This window comes from Camelus ferus, chromosome X (assembly GCF_009834535.1).
Source record: "Camelus ferus isolate YT-003-E chromosome X, BCGSAC_Cfer_1.0, whole genome shotgun sequence".
Taxonomy (NCBI): Eukaryota; Metazoa; Chordata; class Mammalia; order Artiodactyla; family Camelidae; genus Camelus; species Camelus ferus.
In genome coordinates this window covers 56694538-56701419 of record NC_045732.1, presented here as the reverse complement: position 1 = coordinate 56701419, position 6882 = coordinate 56694538, and positions in this window count along the sequence as shown.

The window sequence follows — 6882 nt, the reverse complement described above, 5'->3', positions numbered from 1 at the left end:
GTCTTTTCTTTTTATTTATGGTTTCCTCTGCTGTGCAACAGCTTATAAGTTTGATTAGGTCCCTTTAGTTTATTTTTGTCTTTATATCCATTGCCTGGGCAGACTGACCTAGGGAAACATTGCTAAAATTAATATAAGAGAATGTTTTTCCTGTGTTCTCTTCCAGGAGATTCATGACGTCTTGTCTTATATTTAAATTTTTAAGCCATTTTGAGTTTTATTTTGTACATGGTATGAAGGAGAGTTCTAACTTCATTGATTTACATATGGCTGTCCAGCTTTCCCAACATCACTTGCTGAAGAGACTGTCTTCTCCATTGTATATTCTTGCCACCCTTGTTGAAGATTAATTGAACGTAGGTGTGTGGGTTTACTTCTGGGCTCTCTATTCTGATCCATTGATCTGTATGTCTGTTTTTGTGGCAATGCCAGGCTATTTTGATTACTGTAGCTTTATAGTATTGTCTGAAGTCTGGGAGGGTTATGCCTCCAGTTTTGTCCTTTTCCTCAGGATTGCTTTAGCAATTATGGGTCTTTGTGATTCCATATAAATTTTAGGATTATTGGTTCTAGTTCTGTGAAAAATGTCCTGGGTAATTTAATAGGGATCACATTAAATCTTTAGATACTTTGGGTAGTATGGCCATTTTAACAATATTAATTCTTCCAATCCAAGGACATGGGATAGCTTTCCATTTCTTTAAATCATCTTTAATTTCATTAATCATTGTTTCACAGTCCTCTGTGTGTAAGTCTTTTACCTCCTTGGTCAGGTTTATTCCTAAGTATTTTGGGGTTTTTAATGCAATTTTAAAATTTTTTTTAAAATTTTTTTTTAAATTTTTTTTTCTTACTTTCTGATATTTCATTGTTAATGTACAGAAATGCAACAGATTTCTGTATGTTAATCTTGTATCCTGATACCTCACTGAATTTGCTTATCAGTTCTAGTAGTTTTTGTTTAGAGTCTTTAGGATTTTCTATTTAGGATATCATGTCACTGCATATAGTGACAACTTTACGTTTTCCTTTCCAGTTTATTTCTTTTTCTTGTCTAATTACTATGGGTAGGACTTCCATTACTGTGTTGAATAGAAGTGATGGGAGTGGGCATCCTTGTTTTGTTCCAAATTTTAGCGGGAAGGCTTTCAACTTTTCACCGTTTAGTATTATGTTCACTATGTGTTTGTCATAAATAGCTTTTATTATGTTGAGATATGTTCCCTCTATATCCACTTTGATAAGAGTATTTATCATGAATCGGTGTTAAATTTTACCAAATACTTTTTCTGCATCTATTGAGATGATCATGTGGTTTTTGTCTTTTCTTTTGATTGATTTGTGTTTGTTGAAACTATACTTGTGACCCTGCGGTGAATCCAAGTTGATTGTGGTATATGGTCTTTTTTATGTATTATTGGAATCAGTTTACTAATATTTTCTTGAGAATTTTTTCATCTATATTCACCAAAGATAATGGCCTCTTATTTTCTTTTTGTTAGTGTCTTGGTCTGGTTTTGGTATCAGGGTGATGGTGTCTTCACAGAATGAGTTTGGGAGTATTCCCTTCTCTTCAATCTTTTGGAAGAGTTTGAGAAGGATTGATATAAGTTCTTCCTTTGTATGTTGGGTAGAACTCCCCAGTGAAGTCATTCTGTCTCGGACTTTTGTTTGCAGAAAAATTTTAAATTATGGATTCTATTTCATTTCTAGTGATTGGTCTGTTCTAGTTGTCTATTTTTTTTATTTGGTTTTGGTGGATTGTATGTTTCTAGAAACTTGCCCATTTCTTCTAGATTGTTGAAGGTATTTTTTTAATTTCCTCTTTGGTTTCATTGTTGACCTCTTGCTTTTTTAGTAGCATGTTGTTTGGTCTCTATGCAATCATTTTTTTCTTGTTTCTCTTTCTGTGGTTGATTTCTAGTTTCATGCCATTGTGTTCAGAAAAGATGCTTGAAATAACTTATATTCTCTTAAATTTGTTGAGACTTCTTTTGTGTCCTAGTATATGGTCTATCCTAGAGATTGTTCCATATGCACTTGATAAGAATGTATATTTTGTTTGTTTGTGGGGGTTTTTTGCATGTAATTTTCTGAAAATACTAATTAAGTCTCACTCTTCTATTGTGTCATTTAGGATCTCTGTTGCCTTATTAATTATTTTTGTCTGGAAGATCTGTCTGTTGCTGTCAGTTGGGTGTTAAAGTCTCCTATTATTATTTTATTCCCATCAATTTCTCCTTTTATGTCTGTTAGTATGTGTTTTATGTATTTAGGTGCTCCTATATTGGGTGCGTATATGTTAACAAGTGTAATATCATCTTCTTGTATTGATCCTTTCATCATTATATAGTGTCCTTTATTTTTCTTTATGGCCTTTGTTTTAAAGTCTATTTTGTCTTATATGAGTATTGCTATCCCTGCTTTCTTGTCATTTTGTTTGCATGAAGTATCTTTTCCCATCCCCTCAATTTCAATCTATGTTTTTCCTTCACCCTAAAGTGGGTCTCTTTTGGCAGCATATTGTGGGCTCTTCTGTTATTATCCAGTCTGCCACTCTGTGTCTTTTGATTGGAGCATTTAGTCCAGTGACTTTTAAAGTCCTTTTTATAGGTAAGTATTTATTGCCATTTTGAACTTTGTTTTCCAGTTTATTTTGCATTTCTTCCGTGTTCATTTTTCTTTTTGTTTTTCCTTTTGCAGTTTGATGATTTTCTTGTGTATTATGCTTGAGTTCTCTTCTTTTTGGTTTTTGTGACTCTAGTGTATGTATTTGATTTGTGGTAACCCTGTCTTTCAACTAAGTTAACCCATTACTATATCCACTTGCTTTAGACTAGTAGTCATTTAGGCTCAAACACATTCTAAAAAAAAATCTACCTTTTCTTACTTCTCTCCCCCATATTTTATGTCCTCTTTTGCATCTTCATGTTTATCCTTTTGCCATTCATTGTAGTTATCATCACCTTTCCAGTTGTTATTTTCTCTTTTCTATAGATTCTTGCTTCTTTTCTATTTAGAGAAGATGTTGCAGTTTTTCTTTTAGGATAGGTTTAGTATTGCTGTATTCCTTTAGTTTGTGTTGTCTGAGAAATTGTTTCTCTCTCCTTCTATTCTAAATAACAGTCTTGCTGTGTAGAGTATCCTGGTTTGCAGGTTTTCCCTTTCAGGACTTTGAATGTATCTTGCCACTCACATCTGGCCTACAACTTTTCTGTAGAAAAATCAGCTGATAGCCTTATGGGAGTTCCCTTAAAACTAACTCTTTGTTTTTCTCTTGCTGCCTTTAGAATCTTCTCTTTAACTTTTGCCATTTTAATTATAGTATGTCTTGGCGTAGGTCTCTTTGGGTTCATCTTGCATGGGACCCTCTGTGCCTCTGATACCTGGATATCTGTTTCCTTCTTTAGGTTTGGGAAGTTTTCAGCCACAGTTTCTTCAAATACATTTTCAATCCCCTTTTCTCTTTCTTCTCCTTCTGGGATCCCTATTATGCATAGATTGGCTCACTTTATATTATCCCATAGGTTACTTATATTGCTTTTTTTTTTTCTTTTTCTTTTTTCCTGTCTGCTGTTCTATTTGGATGATTTCCATTATTTAATCTTCCAGATCACTTATTTGTTCTTCTGCATTATTTTGTTTACTGTTTTTTGCCTTAGCTCAGCTTTTGTCTCAGCAAATGAGTTTTCAAATTTTAATAGACACCACTTTATAGTTTCTTGTTTCTTATTACAGTGATCTGCATTTCTATGATAGCCTTTCTTAATACCCTTCAATATTTTTATTACCTCCTTTTTTAACTAGACTGGAGACTGGAGAGGTCTGTTTCATTGTTTGTTCTTCCAGGGTATTTCTCTTGTTTTTTTTTTGGGGGGGGGAAGTACTTTCTCTGCTTTTTCAGTTTACTTATATTTCTCTGACTCCGTGATGAATTTAGGAGAAACAGTTATTTACTGTGGTCTTGAAGTGCTGTTTTTATGTGGAAGCATCCCTGTGTAGTTTGTGTGAATCTAATATTTTTGGTGTCAGGGCTGTTTTTAGTATGGGTATCTGGCACATCTTTCCTCCGTGTGCTGGCTGTTATACCCTTGATAGGGTGTGTGATTGGTGTTGAAGTAACCAGCGCTTTTACTGGATGTTGAGCAGGGCCTCCCCTTTGCTCTGTGGTTGTCACAGGCCTGTTGGGGGTGGGATCTTCTCCACAATTGTTGGAGCAGAAGCCCCCAGATCTGTTTCTGAGCTGCAGTATGAGGTAGGCATGACTGGAGCACTTCCAGTGGGAAAGGAGCCACTAACTATTCCTCTACAGGAGTTCTCCATCAGTAAGTGCACTTTGTGGTGTCTCCTGTCACCCATTATGTGCACTCACACAGTACACTGTTGCTGACACTGCCCTCAGCACTACCTCAGCCATGGGAATGCGGGTGATCAGCCCAGATATCCCTCAGGAGCTGCGCTCACAGAGTCACCAGCACAGATCCACTGGCACAGATCTCTTGAAGTCAGGCATTGTGTTCCACAGTAGCCGTGCATAGTTGCGCACCTGTACCTGCTGTGGGAGCTATGGAGTTAGCCCAGACCACAGCCCTGCCTCCATGTACTCCTGCAAGCATAGTCCACAGCTTCACACATCAGACCTGCCCTAGCCATGGGAGCACCTGTAATTCGCTAGAATGTCCAGCAGGCAGAGCTTAGGAAGGCATTGGCAGTGAAAATCCATCAAAGCTGCCAGGACATGGTTCAGATTTCAGCCACACTTGCAAAGTTGTGTAGCACCTGGTGACAGACTCAGATTTCAGCCTGGCCTCAGTTTGTGGGGAAGCCACCAGCACTTGCACGCTCCCAGAGCTCATGGAGGCAGATCCGCACCCACTGTGAGCACACTGAGAATGGGGCTGCTATGGTGGGGCTCTGCCCCTCCCTTTGTGTGTGTGTCACAGTAGGGCTTCTGTGGGGGACCTGGGCTCCGTCTTGTATACACTCCCAGTTGTGTCCTGGGCCACACTCCAGCCCCTTCAGGCTCTCTCCATATAGCCAGCTCCAGGCCTTCTCCCCAGGTCTGTCTGCAACAGCCTGAGTTTCAGCACCCAGCCCACAAGTATGTTGGGCTGAGGATTGCAGGGAGGTGGCCAGGACTGTCTGTGCTAGTCTATCTGTTCTACCTGCTGCAGGCAGGCTGCTGTGCTCTCCACTGAGCTTCTGAAGCTCCCTATCTGTCTGGCTGATCCCCAAGACTTTGAAGGGGGTTCCCTGCCTTCTTGCTGATAATCGCTTACCTTTTGAAAATAGCCATTCTGATAGGAGTGAGGCAATATTTCATTGTTCTTGATTTGCATTTCCCTGATGCAGTTGATTAGTGTTGTTGACCACCTCTTAATGTACCTGCTTGCCATTTGTATGTATTCTTTAGAAAAATGTCTATTCAGTACTTTTCCCCATTTTTAATCTGATTATTATTATTATTATTATTATTATTATTATTATTATTATTAATATTTTGCTGATGAGTTGTATGAGTTACTTATATATTTTGGATATCAGATAGATAGTTTGGACATACAGTTTCCCTTTCTGTAAGTTGCCTTTTCATTTTATTTGTTTCTTTTGCTGTGCAAAAGCTTTTTAGTTTGATGTAGTCCCACTTGTTTATTTTTACTTTTGTTGCTTGTGCTCTTAGTGTCATATCCAAAATAATCATTGCTGAGACCAATGTCAAGGAGCGTTCTCTCTGTTTCTTGTAGTTTTACAATTTCAGTTCTTACTTTTAAGTTATTAATCCATTTTGAGTTAATTTTTGTGAATGTTGTAAGATAGGGGTCCACATTTATTCCTTTGCACGTGAATATCGAGTTTTGCCAACATTACTTATTGAAGAGACTATCCTTTCCCCATTGACTATTCTTGGCTCTATTATCAGATATTAGTTGATTGTATACATGTGGGCTTATTTCTGGGCTTATTAGTCTCTTCCATTGATATGTATGTCTGTTCTTATGCTAGTATCATATTGTTTTGCTAATTATATACTATATAAATATATACTATTTATAATATTGTATGAAATCAGGATGTGTGATGTCTCCAGCTTTGTTCTTTCTCAGAATTGCTTGGCTATTTGGGGTCATTTGTGGTTCTATATGAATTTTAGGATTTTTTTCTATTTCTGTGAAAACAAAAGCCATTGAAATTCTGATAGGGATTGCATTGAATCTATAGATGAGTTTGGGTAGTTTGGACATTTTAACAATATTAACTTTTCTGGTCCATGAATATGGGTATCTTTTCATTTATTTGTATCTTTTTCAGCTTCTTTCATTCATGTCTTATGCTTTCAGTGTATGGATCTTTCACCTCTTTGGTTAAATATCATTTTTGACACTGTTATGAATGGGAAAAGTTTCTTTATTTCTTTTTGAGATATTTCATCATTAGTGTATATAGCACATTTGATTTTTTATGTTGAATTTGTGTCCTAAAACTTGACTGAATTCCTTTATTCTAACAGTTTTCTTGTGTAAAGTCTTTACAATGTTCTGTATTCGGGATTATGTCATCTGCAAATGTTCCATATTCAAGATTATATCATTTGCAAACAGATGTTTTTATTTCTTTCTTTCTGATTTCAATGTCTTATATTTCTTTTTATTGCCTGAATTCTCTGTCTAGGACTTCTAGTAATATATTTAATAGGAACAGTGAGGAGGGGCATACTTGTCCTCTTCCTGGTCTTAGAGGAAAATCTTTCAACCTTTCACCTTTGAGTATCATGTTACTTGTGAGTTCATTATGTTTGCCTTCATTATATTGAAGTACATTCCTTCTATACCCATTCTTTTGAGCATTTTTATCATAAAATATTGAATTTTGTCAAATGCACTT